This window comes from Ursus arctos, unplaced genomic scaffold, assembly GCF_023065955.2.
Source record: "Ursus arctos isolate Adak ecotype North America unplaced genomic scaffold, UrsArc2.0 scaffold_21, whole genome shotgun sequence".
In the NCBI taxonomy this organism is placed as follows: Eukaryota; Metazoa; Chordata; class Mammalia; order Carnivora; family Ursidae; genus Ursus; species Ursus arctos.
The window spans coordinates 1,661,156-1,682,949 of record NW_026622886.1 but is presented as its reverse complement, the minus strand read 5'-3'; positions in this window follow the sequence as shown (position 1 = coordinate 1,682,949).

Genomic DNA, 21,794 nt, shown 5'->3' with positions numbered 1-21,794 from the left:
TCTCTCTAAATAAATAAAATCTTTAAAGAAAAGATTTTTTTCCCTCGGCTAACTGCCAGACATACAGCAAGCACTCATGGAGGTTGCTGCTACTGTTGCTGTTAATTGAGGACTACCACCCATCACAGAAATACCCTCTTGAACCCCTTTGAAGTGGTCATTCAGACGGTGTGAATGCTTCAGGTAGTGAACACATGACTTTTCACATAGATGACATGACGTATTTGGCGAGTCCTGCTTGAGTATTAATCGGTACTCCCACAGAGTACAGAAATCCAGCTTCTGCTGAGGTAAGGGACATTTACTGGCCGGCGTGGGACTATGTAATGTAATCGGAGAAAGGGCTAGGGATACATTTGGATGGAAGAATGAATGGAACCCAGGAATCACTGCTGGGATTCCCCACTACTCTCACTGGCCTCGTAAGGCAGGAAAACGATGCTGTCACCTCTTCTCCCACAGGTGCTATGCAAGAGGGACTAAGTTCTGATTCCCCAGATCCCAGCTGGGTCAGGTGCTCAGGGCTAGACTAGTCAGTAGATTCCTGTGGAACGTAGTGACTGCCTTGAGAACTCCATTGGAATGGAAGGTAACAGTTCCCAGAAGAAAGGGAGGGACGTGGGACAGACAACACAAGATGGGTCTACTTAGAGACGTGCTAGGGAGTTTTCTCCTAACATTGAGCAAAAACATCTCCTTGTAACATAATACATGGAGTTATTCTTGTGGTGCCTCATGAAACTGGGGGACGTGAATCTTCCCTGACATATTAGTGAAATTACTTGCTGAGTGCCTGCTGTATGCTAACCGAGAGGACACAGCTGAGTCAGACAGGATCTCTTCGCTCAAAGAGCTCACAGTCTAGTAGGAGATTGCTGAGGAAATGAATGACTATGGCAGTTCATTCCAGAGAGCTTGTCAGCTCTTGGATCTGGGCTTGATCCTGAAGTGTCCATTCTCTCTTGGTTTTCCTTCCATCAATTCCTGTGCCTCGTAGGGGCTCCTCTTCTTCAGTCTGCCCTGAAGATTCCATCTCCAGGGTTCTGCTCCATCTAGGAGACAGCACCCTCACTGCGAGTCACAACTGCATGCTGGACCCCCCAGTGGGCTCCTGAGAGCCGATTGTGGGCATCTCTTCCCAGATCCACTTTTATTTATTTTTTATTATTTTATTTTATTATTTTAAAGATTTTATTTATTTACTTGTCAGAGAGAGAGAGCACACGCAGGGAGAACAGCAGAGGGAGAAGGAGAAGCAGGCTCGCCACTGAGCAGGGAGCCCGACGTGGGGCTCGATCCCAGGACCCTGGGATCATGACCTGAGCCGAAGGCAGATGCTCAACTGACTGAGCCACCCAGGCATCCCCAAATCCACTTTTAGTAACCTCACTTTGGTAGTTTGAAATTGGCCAAAGTGGGTGTATTTCACACCACAGAAGTTGGGAAATGCTACAAATCAGAGCTTCCTTTCCCTGGAGAGTCTGTTGTTACCAGCACACTGCTGTACAGTTAACCATCTTTAGGATAATGGTATCCAAATGTGTCCACTGTCTATCCCCAGCTGTGTGTCTTGTAGACAGACACCTCAAACTCAGGGTGTCAACCACGACTGACCATCATCTTCCCAAACATCCCCCTCCTTCTGGATGAACTAGCCTGGTTAATAGCGTTGCCTCTCATGCAATTCCTGAAGCCACAGGCATTCAAAAAGCATTTTAGATGCTCTCCTCCCCTTCACCCCTGCATCTAATCACGAAATGCTGTTCACTCCACCACTGTACTCTCGCTAAAATCTGTGCCCTCCTGTCCATTCCCACTGCCACGCACGGAGCCCAGGCCCTCTTCATTCTCCTCTAAAATAATTGCAGTTCCCTCTGACTGGTCACACTGTCATTAGTCTCTTGGCTACAACCTGAAGTGAGTCTTTGATTTGGTCTGATGCCCCTTCCACTGGTTGAGAAATTCCCCACCTTGAAGGGAGCAGACTTCATTTCCCATCACAGACTTGGAACAGGCCTCATCCTGGCTCCTCCACCTTCCCAGCAGCTGGAACGAGGGAGGTTACCTAACCTCCCCCAGAGCCACTCACCCGGCCATCCATTACGGCCGTGGGCAGCAGCACTGGCAGCACCCAGGGCCCAGTGCAGGTGGCAGAATGGGTTATGACATCCAGCATTCAGCAGCCTCAACAGCCAACACCTCCCCAAACTGGTTTTGTGGCATAATGTTGGCTGGGGTCCAGCTGCTGTTTTCTGAGCCCAACTCCCCATCGTTCCTGGTGCTGCTGTGAACTCTCCAACATCCTTTCTTTTCTTTTCTTCGTTTTGTTTTGGGTTTTTTTAGATTTTATTTATTTATGTATTTGAGAGAGAGAGAGAGTGGGGTGGGAGGGGCAGAGGGAATCTCAAGCAGACAAGTGGACTCTGCACTGAGTGCCGAGCCCAATGTGGGGCTCTGTCCCACGGCCCCCAGATCATGACCTGAGCTGAAACCAAGAGTCTGACGCTTAGCTGACTGAGCCAGCTCTGCACCCTCCCAACACCCTTTCAGTGTCCATTCTGCTAGAAAAACCAGCCAGCAATTTGCTTCTCAACTCTTGTTATTATCCCCTCCTGTCACTACCAGTGGGCCCACACCTTTTCCTCATCCACTCTTACAGCATTCCTAAAAAGCTCATCATTTCATTATAGTGTCCTCTGACATTTTTCACCCATCTCCTCAGCCAACAGTACACTCTTCTAAGAGTCCTTTGTCTATCTTTTCCATTTTTTTCTTCTTTCTTTTCCATTTTTTTCTTCTTTTTTTTAGACAGGGAGAGAGGGCGAGGGAGAGGATGAGGTGGGAGAGGGGCAGAGAGGAAGAACCTTTGGCAGGCTCCACACCCACTGTAGGCCAGGCTCCATCCCAGACCCTGAGACCATGACCTGAGCCGAAATCAAGAGTCCGATGCTTAACCGACTGAGCCACCCAGGTGTCAATTCTTCGAAATCAGAACTCTCTGGAAACTCGATTCCCTGTGTAGGGACATTATTTTCTTTAGATGCCCCTTCTTTCCTTTCTATTTGGCCCAATTTTTGACCCATTGTTAGAATACCTTTTGGGGGTCTCTTGCCTCCGCTGAGCCACTGTCCAGCCCCCTAAACTGGGCCTTCACTCCATGGTACGCAGAACCTCACAAGCCCGGAAGTACACAGCGTGTCCTGGTTCTGCGCGTCTCCTTCCAGCCTTGACAAGTAGCTTCAGCTGGTCTTGCTTGACCCTTTGTGCTCCTAAAGAATGTCTCCCACCCCATCCAGTCAAGCTCCCTAGTCCCTCGTCTCAGTGCTGGCCCTGCGAGGTGCGTCCTCCTCCAGGTGCCTCTAAATACACACTGGGCACCTGCCTCCCCGTGAGGCCCCCGGCACGGAGGCTTCCTCTTTTCTCTGAACTTTTTGACATCTCCCCCACGGTGAGGGCATATTTCTAGCTAAACTCAGGCTATGATGAAGTCTGAAACAGCATGGTCACTTTCACCAAAGTGTCCCCTTTCTTCTCCTTTAGTCAGAGTAGCCTCAGAGTAGCAATTTTTCAAACTAATTGTGTCTACATTTTGGATTCTGAGACATGAAACTATCCATTACACCAAAGTAGAACCTATCATCCTATACTTACAGGAGAACTAGACTTTTTTCAGATGCCTTGATAATTAAATATTCTATTTTCTGCCAAACTCCTCTTCCCATAACAGATTGCCTCTATCTTGCTTAAAGACACTGCCATCCGAACAGGTGAGAAACCTGAGAGTCATCTTTAATGCCACCTTTGCCCTCATCCCCAGTATCTGTGTGGCCACCATGTCCTGTCTATTCAAGTTCAATTTTACGCCCCTTAAATCCACTCTCTTCCCTCTTCCCTCACTGTGTAGGCCGTTAGCACCACCTGGGGCATTGAAATGGGTTCCTTGATCCCCTCACCTGTAAGACTCAGGAGCCCTGATGGTAGAAAGTACAGTATAGTATTCTCAGAGAGAATAATCCAGGGGCCCAGGTCTGTAATTCATGCTCCTTGGGTCTTCTCAGCTATATTCTCCGGAGTCTTCAGAAAGCGTCTCCATTCTTCCACAGCAGCTGGAGAACATGGCAAAGACAGTGGAAGAAGAAAGTTACACATGCCAACAATCTCCCTTTTTATCCCACTAATGGCTAAATTTCACTGAGTTTCAGAACTTCTTGAAAATACAATTGCCTCAAAGGTATGAAGACATAGGAATAAACTAACACTAATAAAATGGTATTATAATCAGACGGCAGGACTTCAATAGGGTGGAATGCTATTTTTCAAAATTGTAAAAACTCAGAAACACTGGAGAGTATTTACTATATGATACCAAGAGGAAACAGAATCATCACGGGCATCGTGACTGCAACAATCTATAAAAATAGACAACATGCAAAAATGAGATCGCAGTTAGGCAGATTAAATGATGGGGCATTTATAACTGTTTTCGTTTATTCCTGCAATGTTTTCTCTTGCATTTAAAATCAGGGAAAAAATAATCCCCCTAAGCAGCTAAACTGTCTACAGTTTTCAAAAGGCTCCATTTACCAAGATGAGTGACTCAACCTGTGGAAGCCTTATCCTCACAACTTACCACTTCCATAAATGCTCTTATATACACAAGGAGCCTAATTGCTCCTCTATCAGATCTTTGCTTTTGAACAAAGTCGGTTGCAGGACTCCTTGTCTCCACTCCCACCCCAGCTCATCTCGGAGACACCTGAGACTATAATCAGCTGCTTGCGCCCCATTGTCAATCGCACCCCGTTCATAACTCCCCTGCTGTGTATTGCACTAAAGATGGCGGAAGCCGTAAGGCTCTGGAGACTTTCTCTCTCTCCTTGCTTTGCCTGAGTTTCCAAGCACCTCTTGCTTCCTTATATCCCCTGTCCTCCTGAGGATCCGGCATTATCTGTGTATTTTTACACTCCTATTCAGATTTCGATCTGAGGCCTCTCAGTGCCCTCCTATGGGGAGAGGTCAAATGAACTTCGGTTAAAATCCTGACTCTGCTACCATCACATGAGGTGACTCTGAGCTAAGCCTCTGAGCCTGGGTTCCTTCCCTTTGAACTAGGGATAACAGGGGCACCTGGGTGGCTTGGTTGGTTAAGCATCCAACTCTTGATTTCAACTCAGGTCGTGATCTCGGGGTCATGGGATCAAGCCCCGCATCAGGCTCCATGTCCAGTGCAGAATCTGCTTGAGATTCTCTCTCCCCCTCTGCTCCTCCCCCTGCTCATTCTCTCTCTCTCTCTCAAACAAATAAAAATTAAAAAAAAACCCAGCATATTGTAACAGATTAAATGTAGATGCAAGTATGAGAGTCCAGCTGTCTTCTATTAAGCCAAACATTAAAAAGAGATTTTTTAAAAAAGCACATCATTCCCTCCGGTGTTCACAGAGTTCCAAACATCCTGGAGAGAGTCAGCCCTTGCCCCGCGGCCTTGCCCTGGGACTCGCCTGTCCCATCTCTGCCTGGCGGGCTTCCTCAAGTCTTAGAACTCACCTGGACTATCACCTTCTCAAGGAGGACTTCCCTGCCACCCTGTGGAAATGGCCACCCAGTTCACTCCATTACATCAACCCACTTTGCTGGCTACGTAGCACTTAGAGCTAATCTAAATTGTCTCAGCCACTTACGTGATTACTTGTTTACAGTCTGTCTCCCCTCCTGGTTTGGAAGCTCCAGGAGAGCTCCTTAGTCTGTCCCGTTCGCCCCTGAATCTCCACAACCAACCATGGTGCCTTCATTGGTTGAATAAATAAACAAAGGAATGAACAAATCACCTGTCCTCGCTTTTATTTTGTTCATGCCTACCAAGCCAACTGCCGGCTCAGGATTTGAGGGTCCACTGAGAAAGAGTATTAAACTGATGGTATCGATGTGTTTTTTTTCTCATCCCTGTAATAGTTGCGGTTCACTGCGGAATTATTTTTGGGTGATCTTTTTATATATGAGTCTAAGAGCTTGGTAATTATTGTTAATGTTTATTACTATTATTACTTACAATTCAGTGATGTGCTGGGCACGGAGGGGAATTTTACCAAACACTTAATCTTCACAAAAATAGAATCTCGGAGGTTAGTGCTGTTACTGCCCCGTGTTGCAGATCAGGAAACTGAGATGCAGAGAGCATCAGTGACTGTGTAAGTTCTCATCATAGGGGACAGTGGAGGCAAAACTCGAATTGGGATTCAACTGACTCCAAAGTTGGGGTGCTCCTCCCTGGTCTCACAGCTGACACACTGCCTCTCCCCTTCCCCACCCAGAGGATTCAGCCCACCCTGTCTTGGTCTTTGGGGATGATGATTCCACCTTACCCCATCCCTTGCAGAGGCCTGGCTACCCTGCAGGGCTATCATCCATGGCCCAGAGTAGGCAATCTTTTATTTTATTTTGTTTTAAAGGTTTATTTATTTTATTTGAGAGAGAGCGCGTGCTCATATGTGTGCACACACACATGTCAGGGAGGGGCACAGGGAGAAGGAGAGAATCTCAAGCCGACTCCACACTGAGCGTAGAGTCCAACGCGGGGCTTGATCTCACGACCCTGAGATCGTGACCTGAGCCAAAATCAAGAGTCGGAGGCTTAATTGACTGAGCCACGCAGGCACCCTCACAATCTTTTTATTCTGAACTGTGACCAGATACTCCTTTCTTTGGTTCTTTTTTCTCTGAAAGATGTGACCTTTAGGGAAGGAGTGAAGACACCACCTGTTATTTTTTGCTTGTTTGCTTTGTTTTGTTGTTTAGAATCTCAGTTCTATCGAAGGGCAGAGTTGAGGGTGCCAATCAATAATAATAATGCTGTTCATTAAATCGGGGCTTGGAGGAACAGCCAGGTTCTGTAATTGATTGGGAAGCCTGACATTTGTATAGCCCATAACTATTTACAGAAGGTTTTCCCTCCATCGTCTCATTTTCCCCTCACACTGTCCCCCCAAGAGGCGACTTGGGACAGTGGAGACGAGGCAGTCTTGGAAGGAGATGAACCTGGGTCCCCATGAGCCTACCCCTGAGAAGCCATGTGACTGTGGGCAGGTCGCTCCATCTGTCTGAGTCCCTCATTTATTTTTTTATTTTGAATTCTTATACAATGAACTCGACTTTATAACATCCTGGGGAGGGCGCCTGGGTGGCTCAGTTGGTTAAGCATCTGCCTTCGGCTCAGGTCATGATCCCGGGGTCCTGGAATCGAGCCCCACATCAGGCTCCCTGCTGACTGGGGAGTCTGCTCCTCCCTCTCCCTCTACCCCTCCCCCGGGTTGTGCTTTCTCTGGATCACTCTCTCTCTCAAATAAATAAATAAAATCTTTAAAAAAATAAACATCTTGGGGAGTATTTCTGTGAATTTTAACATATATACAGATCAGAGTACATATCCCACCACAACCAGAGTGCAGAACAGTTCCATCTCCCCAAACACCTCCCTCATGCTCTCTCTTTATAAACTCACTCTCCCCACCTCTATCTCCCCACTGATTCGTTCTCCATCCCTACCGTGTCGTCTTTTTGAGACTATCATACAATGGAGTCTATGTCACCTTTTGAGACTAGGTTCTTTCACGCAACATTATTTCTTTGTGACTAATCCAAGTTCTCATGTGTATGAATAGTGTGTTCCATTTTATCCATTCCGTGGCACGGGTACACCATAGTTTGCTTCTCATTCACCTGTTGAAGGACATTTGGGCTCTTTCCCAAGTTTTAAGTCTCTCATTTTTTTTTTTGTATTTATTTTTTACAAGTTTTTTAAAATTATGATAAAATACACATAACATGAAACTTACCATTTTAAGTGTATAATTTAGTACATTCAAAATGTTGTGTAACCATCACCAACTATTTCCAGAACTTTCTCATCATCGCAAACAGAAACTCTGTACCCATTAAGCAATAATTCCCCATTCCTCTTTCCCCCCAGCCCCTGGTAACCTCTGTTCTACTTTCTATCTCCATGAGTTTGCATGTTCTAGGGACCCCGTATAAGTGGAATCATATAATGTTTGTCCTCTTGTGTCTGACCTACTTTACCTAGCACAATGTCTTATAGGTTTATCCATATTGTACCATGTGCCAGGAGTTCCTTCTTTTTTAGGCTGAATAGTACTTCGTTGTATGTACAGACCACATTTGGTTTGCGCATTCATCTGTCAATGGATATGTACGTTTTTCCCCCACTTCCGCTATCATGAATACTGCGGCAATGAACATAATGTGTACAAATACCTCCTTGAGACCTTGCTTTCAATTCCTCTGGGTATATACCTAGAAATGGAATTGTGGGATCATATGATAAATTCGTGCTGCTATTAACAAAATACCACCGACTGGGTAACTCGCGTAACAGAAATTTCTCACAGTTCTGGAGGCTGGGAAGTCCAAGATGAAAGACGTAGCAAATCCAATTTTTTAAAAAGTTTATTTATTTATTTTAAGTAATTTCTACACTCAAGGTGGGGCTCAAACTCATGACCCCAAGATCAAGAGTCACATGCTCCTCCAACGGAGCCAGCCAGGAGCCCCTAGCAAATTCAGTTTCTGGTGAAAGCCCTCTCCCTGGCTTGTAGATGGTCATTTCTGCCTATGTCCTTACATGGCCTTTCCTCAGTGTGTGCACTTGGGGGGGAGAGAGAGAGAGAGAGAGAGAGAGAGAGAGAGAGATCTGGTCTCTCTTCTTTCCATATAAGGACACCAATCCTATTGGATTAGGGCCCCATACTTGTGACCTCATTTAACCTTGATTATCTCCTAAAGAGCCTATATCCAAATAGTCACACTAGGGGCTAGGACTTCAACATACGAATTGGGGACACAATTCAATTCATAGCAACATCCTTGTCAACAACTTATTATTTTTCTTGAATAAAAAAAAAATCCTAGGAAGTGAAGTGGTATCTCATTGTAGTTTTGATGTACACTTTCCTAATGACTAATGACGTTGAGCATATTTTCATGTGCATATTGGCTATTTGTGTACCTTTGGTGAACTGTTCATTCAATGTTCTTTGCCCATTTTTTAATTCAGTTGGTTGGTTGTTCTGCAATGTGTCGTAAGAGTTTTTTTTTATCTAATCTGGGTATTAAATGCTTATCCTGTTTATTATGATTTGCAAAAATTTGCTCCCATTCTATGGGTTGTCTTTTCACTCTCTTGACAGTATCCCTTGATACACAAAAGTTTTTAATTTTGATGAACTCTGTTTATCTTTTCGTCTTTGTTGCCTGTGGTTTTGGTGTCCTAGTCAAGAAACCATTGCCAAATCTAAGGTCATGAATATTTGCCCCTGTGTTTTCTTCTAAGAATTTCATAGTTTTAGCTTCTAGATTTAGCTCTTTGATCTATTTTGAGTTAATTTTTGTATACAGTGTGAGGTAAAGTTATGACTTCATTCTTTCGCATGTGGATATCCAGTTTTCTCAGCATCCTTTGTTCATGTGATTGTCGTTTCCCTGTTGAAGGCTCTTGGTACTTTTGTCAAAAATCAATTGACTGCATATGTGAAGGCTTCTTTCTGAGCTCTCCGTTCTAACCTATTGGTCTACGTGTCTGTCTTTATGCCAGTACCACACTGTTTTGTTTGTTGGAAGAGGATATTACCTCCCTTGCAAGTTGTCATGAAAATGAGAAACAATGCAAGTGAAGTGCCTGGCACACAGCTTGGCACACAGTAGGTGCTTAACAGATGGCAGCTATCCTGAGGAGAAGTCTGCTTAGGTGCCTTCCGGTTGCAAGGCCGAGATTCTTTCAGGTTCCCCCCAGACAAGGTGGGAATTTGGCTGACTGGAAGTCATCCCCACCCACACAGTCAGCCTGGGGAGACTGGACTGTTGCTCGGGAAGCCCCAGGCCCTCATCTGGTCATCCCCGCGTGTGTCCACTGCTTCTCAGCACCTGAAGTAGATTCCCCACGTCGGCTTCTCTCTTCTAGTGCTGCTGTCTGAATTTGGATTCTCCACAGAAGACCCTGGGACAGGAACTTGGTAGTTAATTGTGAAGGATATTCCTGGAAGCACAGGGAGGGAGAGAGAATGTGAGAGCTGGAAGGGAGGAAAGCCAACAGCAGGGTGCCTCTCTGGGCAGCCGGGGCTCAGTCCCACCGAGGGCCAGCCGCGCGACCTCGCGGAGCACACTGCAGCGCTGTGCTCCTGGGGGGTTTATCCACCGACTCCCAGAGTCCTAGAGGTTTTAAACCGGCCCTCCTGGGCTACCCTGCACAAAGGGCTGAGAAGGTTCCCACACCTCCAGAAGAAACCCTGAGGCTGAGAAGCAGAGTGAGGAAGGGACGAGAGGGGAGAACCAGCTGCAAGCAGAGAACCATCTCCTGCACCCGCAAGGGGACTAAGAAGGACGGAGGGGATACGAAGTGAGACATTGAGGGCCTCTGCGACCACTACCACCGCCTCTCTGCCTCTGCTGCTTCATGACTCCTGCATCCTCAAAGCTTCTACTGCACCAGCTGCGACTCTCGGCTCTAGTTTCTGCAGATCTCTGGGTTTCTCTGCCACTCTGCTGCCCACGTCTCTATGTAAGTCCTGCATTTAACCTGTCCTTGAGAGAAGCTTGGGTGGCCTTGACATCCCACCAGCCCAGCTCTTCAGCTCTGGCTTCCAACACCGGCTGCCTCGCTCCAGGCCCTGACCCTCCCGCAGTCCACATTTCCAAAGTTCCTGGAATAAAGCATAACAACGTGTTCACAAGAACTGACTGTTTCTTCAGGAGGGGCTGCCGAGTCACAGCACCCGGGGTCACCCGGATCACTCATCAATAGGCGTACAATCAACCCCCTTTACAAATGAGGATACTGGGGTTCAGAGTGATGAAGAGACTTGCCCCAGGGCACACAGTTAAGTGCAAGCGTGGACTCGAACAGAGTCTCCTGTTACCAAATCTCATACTCTTTCCACTCAATCATTTTACCTCTTACACAGGGAACAGACCTCCAAGTGTTGAGTGTTATGAGAATCTTGTTACGAGAATCTATTTGGCAGGTTACTTCACTATCGAAAGGGATCTGCCCAAGCATCCCTAGACTTTCAGGGTCCTGGAGGACGGAGCCCAAGACTGAAGTTAGACAAAACCCGCAATAAAGAAACCCGTACCTTTCGTGCCAGATCATATACTACTTCTTATGAAATTCTAGCTGGGGCAAGTGGGAGCAGACACCAAAGATTTCAGGGGAAAAAAAATATGGGAGAAAAGCATGAGATTGAGAAGGATTCTGTTCGTTCCCTTCACTATCCTTGAGAACTGGGGAAAGCTGCTTAACCAGTCATGGTCCTGGTGGCAAACAGCAGACGCCAACTGGCTAGCTCGTGCCGGAAACAGTTTATGGGGAGAACGTGGGATGGTTCACAGAACGGCGGGAAGACTAGAGAAGCAGCTTAGGCTGGGACCAAGAGGGAACCAAGACCAAACCACAGGAATGGCCAGCTGGCATTGCCGCTCCCGGACAGCCTGCTGGCCTGGCAGCTCTGGGATGCCTACTGCCCACTGCTGACCCCCAGCTCCACCCTCAGCTCCAGAGCGTGGGTCACATGGCCGTGCCGGCCGCCCCGGTGGGTGAAAGGGGGTGATGTCTGATCCATTTCTGCTTCTGGGATGGGAGTTGAGCGCTTGAGATAATGCCCCAAATTGGAAGTGTTTGGAGGCTAGACAGCCAACTGGAGGAGCATTTTCAGAACTATTGTTATTCTGCCTCAATGCTGGACACTACCTGGTTCTTCTTCCTTGACACTGCGGCTCAAACCTCTTCCTTCTTCAAACTTTCTCCCTTCTGAGACTTCCTCCTGCAACCCGTCTCCCTCTGCAGCCAGGTGTCTTGAAAGGACTGTCCGTAGTCATGGTCCCCACTTTGTCACCACCCCTCCCAGCAGTCTGCCATTTCTTCCCACCACTCCACCGGAACTGCCCGCTGAGGTTACCAGGAACTTCCGGATGACAGCCCCACTTGTCGCTTTCAGTCCTTCTCTGCACTTAGTGAAACCCTCCACTCTCTAGTTATCTGCTTCGTTTCTCTTTTAACTGAGGTTGTATGTTACATAGTATGACAGGGGCAGATTTAAGTTTGATGGGGCCTGAAGCTGATGCATTTGGAAGGAATTTCTTTAAGAAAAATAAGACAGAGTTGCATAGAGCAATTGCTAGAGCCCCTTCTGGGCATTCAAAGGAGCTGATGCAAGTGAGGGACTGCGAAGTTTAAGCTTCATTAATTTCATGAATCATCCCCGAGAAGAGACAAGCTAGTTGATGGATCCATTCTCTATCAGTGCATATGATGCGTTTGTTAGTTTTTTGCCGTTACCAAAACACTACAAAGAACATTCGTACATGCAACTCTTTTGTGAACACATGCATTTCTTCATGATAGACAGGAATTGCAGAGTTCTGGGTCACGGACCTTTTCATTTTTATTTTCAGGTTTTATATAAAGGAGGGTTACACTGACCTCCAAACAGGTGTCACTAAATCCCACTCCAACCAGACATTGTGGTGGGAATTCTTGCACATCCTTGCCAGCCCTGGATATTATCATCTTTTTTTAGTTTTTTTGCCAAGCTAATGGGAAAAATAAAAAGGCATTTCAATGTTATTTTAATTTACTGTATTAATTTCTAAGGCCGTTGTAACCAATTACCATACACTGGCTGGCTTTAAAAAGCCCAGTAACTGGCCCCCGGGTGGCTCAGTCGGTTAATCATCTGACGCTTGATTTCGGCTCAGGTCATGGTCTCGGGGTCAGGCTCCACACTGAGCGTGGAGCCTGCTTAGTATTCTCCCCCTCCCTCTGCCCTTCCCCCCTTACTTGTGCATGTGCTCTCTCTCTCTCTCTCTCTCTCTCTCTGCCTGTCTCTCAAAACAAAACCAAAAAACCGAGAAACTTATTGTCTCACCGATCTGGAGACTAGAATTCTGAAATCAAGATGCCAGCAGGGCCACGCTCCCTCTGAAGCCTGTAGGGGGCCATCCTTCCTTGCCTCTTCCTAGCTTCCAGTGGTGGTCGTCCACCTTTGGTGTATGGTTCCAATTCTCTGTCCTCACATGGCATTCTCCCTGTGTCCTGGTATTACATGGCTCTCTTCTTATAAGGAGGACGCTAGTCATATTGGTTATGGGCCCACTCTACTCCAGTATGACCTCATCTTAACTAATCACCCCTGTGACAACCCTGTTTCCACATTCTGAGATACAGGGGGTTCGGATTTCCACATATTTGGGGGGAAAGGGGACACAATTCAGCCCATGACATTTACCTTCCTCTAATTCCGAGGGACATTGAACTTCTCTTTCCACAATTACTAGAAATTTGGATCCTTTCTTTTGCAAGTGGCCTTTCCATATTGGTTGCCCAGTCTTTTATTGGGCTGCATGTCATTTCCCTATTTCTTTCAGCATCATTGATCTTTTTCACGATGAACCTGTTATATGTGTGGCAAAGGTTTGCTCTCAGCTCATCACATGTGCTCTCACTTTGGTTTTGGTGTCTGTCTTGACGTCTCTGACACAAAGCTCCCATGCTTCCCTCTTGCTCCCCTGGCTCAGCACCTGTCCTTCCTCCTCCCTCCCTTCCCATGACTCTTTCCCCACCTCATAAATGGCACCATGTCCATCTCTACTCCAGCCAGAAGCATGACACCTCCTTTGATCTTCCTTCTCCCTCATCCTCTATATCTGACTTATCACCAAGCTCCACCAATTCAGCCTCCTAGTGGCTCAGTCAGTTGAGTACCTGACTCTCGACCTCAGGGTTGTGAGATCAAGCCCCATGTCGGGCTCCGCACTGGGCAGAGTCTGCTTGGGATTCTCTCGCCCTCTCCTTCTGCTCCCCCCACCTCGCATGCTCTCTCTCTCTCTCAAAAAAAAATAAAAAATGAATAAACAAGTAAGTATAGTACTGATTTATATGAAGTATACTGATGTGTATTTTTTTTAAAGATTTTTATTTATTTGTTTGACAGAGAGACAGCCAGCGAGAGAGGGAACACAAGCAGGGGGAGTGGGAGAGGAAGAAGCAGGCTCACAGCGGAGGCGCCTGATGTGGGGCTCGATCCCAGAACACCAGGATCACGCCCTGAGCTGAAGGCAGACGCTTAACGACTGAGCCACCCAGGCGTCCCTGATGAAGTATACTGATGTGTATTAAGAAAAACAAAGCAGAATAAGGGACAGAGAGGAGAGAGGAGTTATTTTGGGCAGGAGAGTCAGAGAGGGCCTCTCTAAGAAGGTGACATTGGAACAGAGCCCTGAAGGTAGTGAAGAATGAGCACTCCAGGCAAAGGCCCAAGCTGGGGACAGACTTGAGTGAGATAAGTGGGGACTCACTGGCAGAGCGTACTCTAAGGTGTGGGATTGGGTTAGATCATCTCTGGGATGAGTTTCAATAGAGAAGAGAAGGGATCCAAAGAACATGTGGGGGACAGGAGTCCATCATGCTCCATGTTGCCCAAAGCCCACATCTCCCAGGTCAACTCTCATCACTGAGAACCCCAACCCCACATGGTTCTGAACATCCCCTAATTTGCCCTGGTCTCACGTCTATTACCCTTATCATACCCTGGACCCTGTCCTTAGCAAGTACAGCACGTCTTACAGAACTTCCATGTCTAACATCCCAGTCTTGGACCTCCACCTCCAACTATATTTCTAGCTCTTTCTTTTTAGTCTCCTGATAGGAGACTATCTTCCTCACGTTTGGGATCCCTAAGCCACTGGTCCTCCATCTTTTAACTAGTCACCATCTCCTTCCTATCCTCACGTGTCTCTTTCCCTGCATTAGATTTGTGGTCCGTCATTTTAATCCATTCCTTGCTGAGCAGCTGAATATGGCGCAACCGTGCTGAATGTTCTCATTTTGGCTTCATCACACAAATCTCAAGTAGGTCCTATGTGTGATGAAGTCAAAATGAGAACAGTGCTGCTCGGAAATCCAACATCCACCCAAAATGCTGATCCATTTTTTTTCTCCCACCTCTCTCAGAGATAGAGAAGTAATCAGTCATAAACACAGGTTCCTTCTTGGCACTGGTTACGTAGACATTTTGTCTAGATGAAGGTTGTCGGGGGCTAGGAGATCTGAGGGCTGTCCACCCATCCTGCGGTGGGAAGTGCTGAGGCAGAGAGGCAGAGCTTTGGATATGCACAAGCTGGGCGATGAGACGAGAGGGGCCCTGAGTGGAGAAGGACAAGGTATCTATACATCAACGGTAGCTTGGAAAGAGAAGAGACAAAGTGTTAGGCTTCACCTGGGTGGGAAGAGGAGATTATATCTGGGGGTACAGATGGAAAAAGAGGGTCGGGATGAGTTTGGTGGACTGAAGGAGTTGGAATCCTCTCTGGGTGCCTGGCCTCCACAAGAGAGCTGGAGCAACTTCTGGGACCATGAGACACCCACCACTTTTCACCTGTGTCAGGGAAGACCGTGTGCCATCTTGCGCTCAGAGGAGGGTCTCTCAAGACCAGCCACCCACACATTACCCACTAGCTGCCCAGCTAATGATGTCTTTCTGTCTGGAGGCCTCACCCGGGGCATCCAAAGTATTCCGTGTGAACAATGACCTTGTCAATAGCCCATGACGTATGTAAGCACTCCCCCGAACAGACAGGGTCTCTGGACATCTGGAGGGGGGATGGGGCTCATGGTATTGGAAAGCCCCTACCACTTGTTTTGGGGGGCATCTATCCAGAACTAGCCTGGGACGATTTCCCTTTGTGGAGACAGTGGTGATACCTACTTCCAATATCCTAGCATTTCAGGGCCTTACTCTTTTTTGGGAAAGACACCAATGATATTTAAGTCTTTCCCCAAGTGGGGTGTGGTAGGGGAGGCTTCTAAGCCCTCTCTGCGCACAGGGTTTCCTGAATCCACTCGCTTAACTCTGTCCTCATTGCCACTTCCCCTGTGCGTGTCCTCTCTCCCATGGCTTGCTCACCAGTCCCTCTGGCTGGCAGAATCACCCTCACCCCGATCCATCATCTGAAGCCCAGTTCCGGTTACATCACTCCCTTGTTTTCCATCAGGGTTGGCAAACTTCAGCCTGTGGGCCAAAGCGAGCCTGTCGTCTGTTTTTGTATAGCCCCTGAGCTAAGACTGCTTTTTACATTTTCAAGTGGCTGGAAAAAAACTCAAAAGAAGAATGGTATTCCATGACGTATAAAAGTTATATGAAATTCAGGGGGCGCCTGGGTGGCTCAGTGGGTTAAGTGTCTGACTCTTAATTTCTGCTCAAGTCATTATCTCAGAGTCCTGAGATCGAGCTCCACATCCAGTGTGGAGATTCTCTCTCTCCCTCTCCCTCTGCCCCTTCCATCCCCTTCTCCCACCCCTGCTTACACATGTGCTCATGCTCTCTCTCCAAAAAAAAAAAAAATAATAAAAATTAATTAAATAAAATAAAAAATATTGCTTTAGGAATTATATGAAATTTGAATGTCAGTGTGCATAAATAAAACTTTATTGGAACACAGTCACACTCATTGGTTTCTGTATGATATGGCTTCTCTCCTGCTACACCAGACTGTTGCAACAGTCTCAAATACTTACTATGTGGCCCATTACATAAAAAGCTTGCCAACCTCTCCTTTTGGTCACATACATATTCCCATTGCCTCCAGATTAAAACCCAAACAGCAAACTCTTTAACATGACCTTCAAAGTCCTTCATCTCCCAGTTCAACTTCCAGAATGTTAAACTTCTAGCAATTTCACAAATTCTGGGATTTGTCCCATTTTTAAAATACCCTTGCTCGCCTTCTCTGCTTGGTCAAATTATATGCGTACTTTCAGGTTCTGCCCTGGTGTCACCTCCTCCAGGGAGCCCTCTCTGACTCTCCGCAGGGCTGATTAAATGTCTCTCGGGTGAGTTCCCGCAGACCCCTCTATCACACCACCCGCCGCAGGGCAGGTCTGTGGGAGCTTAGCAGCTGCAGAGAAGCCAAATAAGCTCATGACTTAGAAGTGTCAGTCAGGGGGCGCCTGGGTGGCACAGTGGTTAAGCGTCTGCCTTCAGCTCAGGGCGTGATCCCGGCGATCTGGGATCGAGCCCCACATCAGGCTCTTCCGCTATGAGCCTGCTTCTTCCTCTCCCACTCCCCCTGCTTGTGTTCCCTCTCTCGCTGGCTGTCTCTGTCTCTGTCGAATAAATAAATAAAATCTTTAAAAAAAAAAAGTGTCAGTCAGATTGGGCAATTAAGGGATTGGTGATGACCTGCAAGAAAAAATTCAGTAGAACTGAGAGAAGAAGCCAGGCTGCTTTGGGGAGGAAGTGGTGTATCAAGAAACTGAGGCAGCCGGTATAGACAACTCTTTCAGTAAGTGCTTTGGCTTAGGAGGGGAAGAGGCTAGTTGCTGGAAAAGGACCCAAGGTGGAGGGAGGGAGGGAAGGAGGCACGTGAGGACTCTTGTTTGTTCTTGGCAAGGAATCAGTAGGGAGACATCAGAGAAGCCTGAGAGAACATCAAGGAGCCGAAGGTGGAATCTGGTTTGGGATCCCGCACGGTGGGGAGGATGGCCTTAGGCGGTGCCTTAGTCAACCCCGCTGCTAGGACAGCATACCATAGACTGGGTGATTTTAAACAACAAACACGTATTTCTCATGGTTCTGGAGGCTGGGACTCCAGGTTGCACACTGTCTCGCATGGCAGAAGGACGAGAGATCCCTCTGGGGCCTCTTTTATAAGGACACTAATCCCATTCATGCTGGCTTGACCCTCATGACCTAATCACCTCCCAAAGACCTCACCTCCTAATACCATCACACTGAGCATGAGGGTTTAACAGTATGACATTTGTCGGATACAAACATTCAGCCCCTAGCAGATGGAAAAAGGACGTGTCTTCCCCTTGGAGGCAGTAAGTGGGTGCAGTGGGGGGGGGGGCACCTGGATGGTAGGATGATGGGAGAGTCCCTGTCTGAAGGGGAGGTTGAGGAAGTGGGCAGGGTGAGTCGATAAGGAAGATGGAGTGCTCAGTGTGTAGTCTCGGCCTTCTTACAGTTGACGTCCACCAATTAACGGCACCAGACTCTGGTGACACGGTTTTCTCCAGCAGAGCTGAGGGCCCCGGTGTCCCCAAGGAGCGGGAGAACGATCAGACTGCCCCGAGTGGGGGTTCCCAGGCAGGTGCAACAGAGAGACAGCTCAAGAGAAGTCAGGAGGTTATCGAGAGAGTGGTCAGGGTGGGGAATTGTGGCATCCCCGCGGGAGGGGGAAGGAAGTGAAGACAGGGGGAGCGGAGCCGAAGACCATCTTGAGGTAAAGAACAGGAAGTGTGAGCTCAGCAATGAACCAACAGCTGGAGGGGAGGGGCCGCAGGGAGAGAAAGGGCTCCCAGGATGTCACAACTCGGGGTGAGGGCCACAGTTTGGCGCTGTGGAAGGAGGGAGATGGAATGATGAGGTGAGAGGGAAGGCCAGGAACTGAGCAGACAGGCCGTCTGTTGTATGGCCCCCCACATGTGGGCACCCAGACAGCACAACAAAGGAGGGCCTGGGGAGGAGGGGAAAGAGAAAGCAAGTCTGGGCCCAAAGTTGCCGGGAAGGGGTGAGGCAAGACCTTCAGAGGAGACAGGGTCTTGACCAGACACTAAAGGATAATGGCCTGGAGGGAGCCTCAGGCCGGTGCACCAGGGGTAAAGAACGAGGGCAAAGGAACACTGGGGAGGGGCGAGGGGAGGCGGTGACCTCACAGAACAGCCCAACTTCTGTTCAGACAGAGGCTCCAAACTGCTGGCCTACAGGCCAAACCCCCACCCCCATGCTTTGCTTGCTCCGAAAATGAAGTCAATATGAAAACTATCAGGAGGTTTCTCACGAAGGTTCGGATGCGGGTCTCCTTCTGTTTGTTTTTGTCTGAGATAGAATTCCCATACCGTGAAATTCTCCATTTTAATGTGTACAACTCACTGGTTTCTAGCACATTTGCAAGGTTGTACAACTGTCATCATTACCTAATTCTAGAACACTTCTATCATCCCCCAAAGAATGCTGGTTCCCATTAACAATCATTCCCACTTCCCCCTGAGCCCCAGCAACCAACCAATCATCTCTCTCTATGGATTCACCTGTTGTGAACATTTCATAGGAACAGAATACAATAAATGGCCTTTCGTGTCTGGCTTCTTTCACCGAACATAATGTTCCCAAGGCTCATCCGTGTTGTGGCATGTTTCAGTACTTCGTTCCTGTCTACGGACGAATCCTATTCCATCGGATGGACACACCACATGGTGTTCGTATAGTCATTCCTTGAAGGACTTTCAGGTTGTGTCCACTGTTGGACATTATGAATATTGCTGCTGTGAACATTCATGTGCAAGTTTTTGTGTCAACTGTTTGCAATTCTCTAACTTACGTACCTAGGAGTGGATTGCTGGATCATGTGGTGACTCCATGTTTCAGTTTCTGAGGAATGGTCAATGGTTTCAACAGCACCGCACCATTTTACATCCCCACCAGCAGGGTGGGAGGGTTTCTTGCCTCTCTTGAAACAACTGAAGACCTGACGGGACTGAGTCCACATTGGAAAGCCGGCTCAGGACACACGGGCTCTCCAGCTTGTCAATTTCGTCACCACACACAGTGGGCACATGGGCATTTACCCTCCGCCATTAGTCCTTCACACTTCATGCATGTTCCTTACCTGCCAGGCCCCAGAGTTAGACCCTAGGCTGTGTCATGAGAAGAGCAGCAAGAGCGTAGGCAATTTTGTTGACCAAGAACCAGCTTTTGAAAGGACCAAGTAAGAAGGTTTGGGAGGGTGGAGAGCAGGGGTTTGTTAAGACAGGACAGGAATGACAGAGTGGTGTGGAGAAAAGAGATGACCAGAGTTGCTGATCTTTCGGGCAGTGACCAAGAATAAGAGGTATGGCGGGAGGAGACCGGGCCCCTCCCGCGGTGGTCCTGGTGGACAGGGAAGACCAGGTCTCCAGGCCCTGCCTCCCAGTGACTAAGCATCTCAAGGGAGAATTCGTCTCAACCTAGATCAGCACTGTCCAATAAAGAGAGTTATGGGCCGCATATGTTATCAAGCTATTTTTATCTTTGCCATTGAGTCTAAATGGTATCTTGCTGTGGTTTTAAGTGAGGTTAAGCATCTTTTAATATATTTAAGAGCCACGTTAATTCCCTTCCTGTGAACTCTTCGTTCACATCCATGACTGCTTTTCTATAGGATTTTAGTCTTGCACTTTGATTTATAGGCGTTCTTTTTACGCTACGGAACTTTGTCTGCATATGTGTTGCGTATATTATTGCCCTGTTTATTGTCTTTTGATTTTGTTATTTTCTCCATGGAAAATTTTTAAATTTTTATTGTGGTCAAAGTTGATGACTTCTGAGTTTTGAGTCATGCTTAAGTAAACCCACTCCACTGCAGGATTATAAATTTTTTTAATCTGATACTTTTATGATTTCGTATTTTAGATTTATATCTTTGAGCTGTTTGAAGTTTATTCTGATGTAAGTAATGCAGGAAGGATACAAATGCATTTGTTTCCAGATGACTACTCAATATCCCCAGAATGATTTATACTCTACTATTTCCTGTGTGTCTTGGCGTCTGTTTCTGGACTTTCTATCCTATTCAGTTGACCTGTCTATTTGTGTTGCCCCAAAAAAAGGATTTTTATTTTTTTACTTTATTATTTTTTAAAGATTGTATTTATTTATTTATTTATTTATTTATTTATTTATTTATTTGACACAGAGAGAGAGGGAGAGCACAAGCAGGGGAAGAGGCAGGCGGAGGGAGAAGCAGGCTCCCCGCCCAGCAGGAAGCCCAATGCAGGGCTCAGTCCCAGGACCCTGGGATCACAACCTGAGCCGAAGTCAGATGCTCCCCAGACTGAGCCACCCAGGTACCCTCAAAAAAGGATTTTTAATTACAGTAGTTTTACAGTATTTTCTTTTAAGATTCATTTATTTATTTGAGATAAAGAGAGCGGGGGTTAGGGCAGAGGGAGAGGGAGAGAATCTCGAGAAGACTCCCCACTGAGCATGGAGTCTAGTGAGGGGCTCTATCCCACGACCCTGAGGTCACGACCAGAGCAGAAACCAATAGTTAGATGCTCAACCGACTGAGCCACCCAGGCGCCCCTACAGTGTGTTTTAACGCCTGGTTGGGCTGGCCCCCCCATCTTACTCTTCTTAAGAATTTTCTTTGGGACGCCTGGCTGGCTCAGTCAGTGGAGCATGAGGCTCTTGGTCTCTGGGTTGTAGGTTCAAGCCCCACATTGAGTGTAGAGATCATTTTTAAAAAAAAAAGAAAAGAAAAGAAAAAGAGGGACACCTGGGTAGCTCAGTCAGTTAAGCATCTGCCTTCAGCTCAGGTCATAATCCCAGGGTTTTGGGATTGAGTCCTACATTGGGTTCCCTGCTCAGCGGAGAACCTGCTTTTCCCTCTCTCGCTCCCCCTGCTTGTGCTCTCTCTCCTTCTCTTTGACAAATAAATAAAATCTTAAAAAAGAAAAAAAGTGGGGGCGTGGGGGTGCCTGGGTGGCTCCGTCCGTTAAGCACCTGACTCTTGATTTCGGCTCAGGTCACGATCTCTGGCTCATGAGATCAAGCCCCACCTCAGGCTCTGTGCTCAGCTCAGAGTCTGCTTGAGATTCTCTCTCTCTCTTTCTCTCTCTCTCTCGCTCTGCGCCTCCCCCCTCTCCCACTTGCTCAAGTGAGCTCTCTCTCAAATAAATAAATAAATAAATAAATAAATAAATAAATAAATAAAAGCATTTTCTTACTCTTGAAAACCAGATTTTCTGT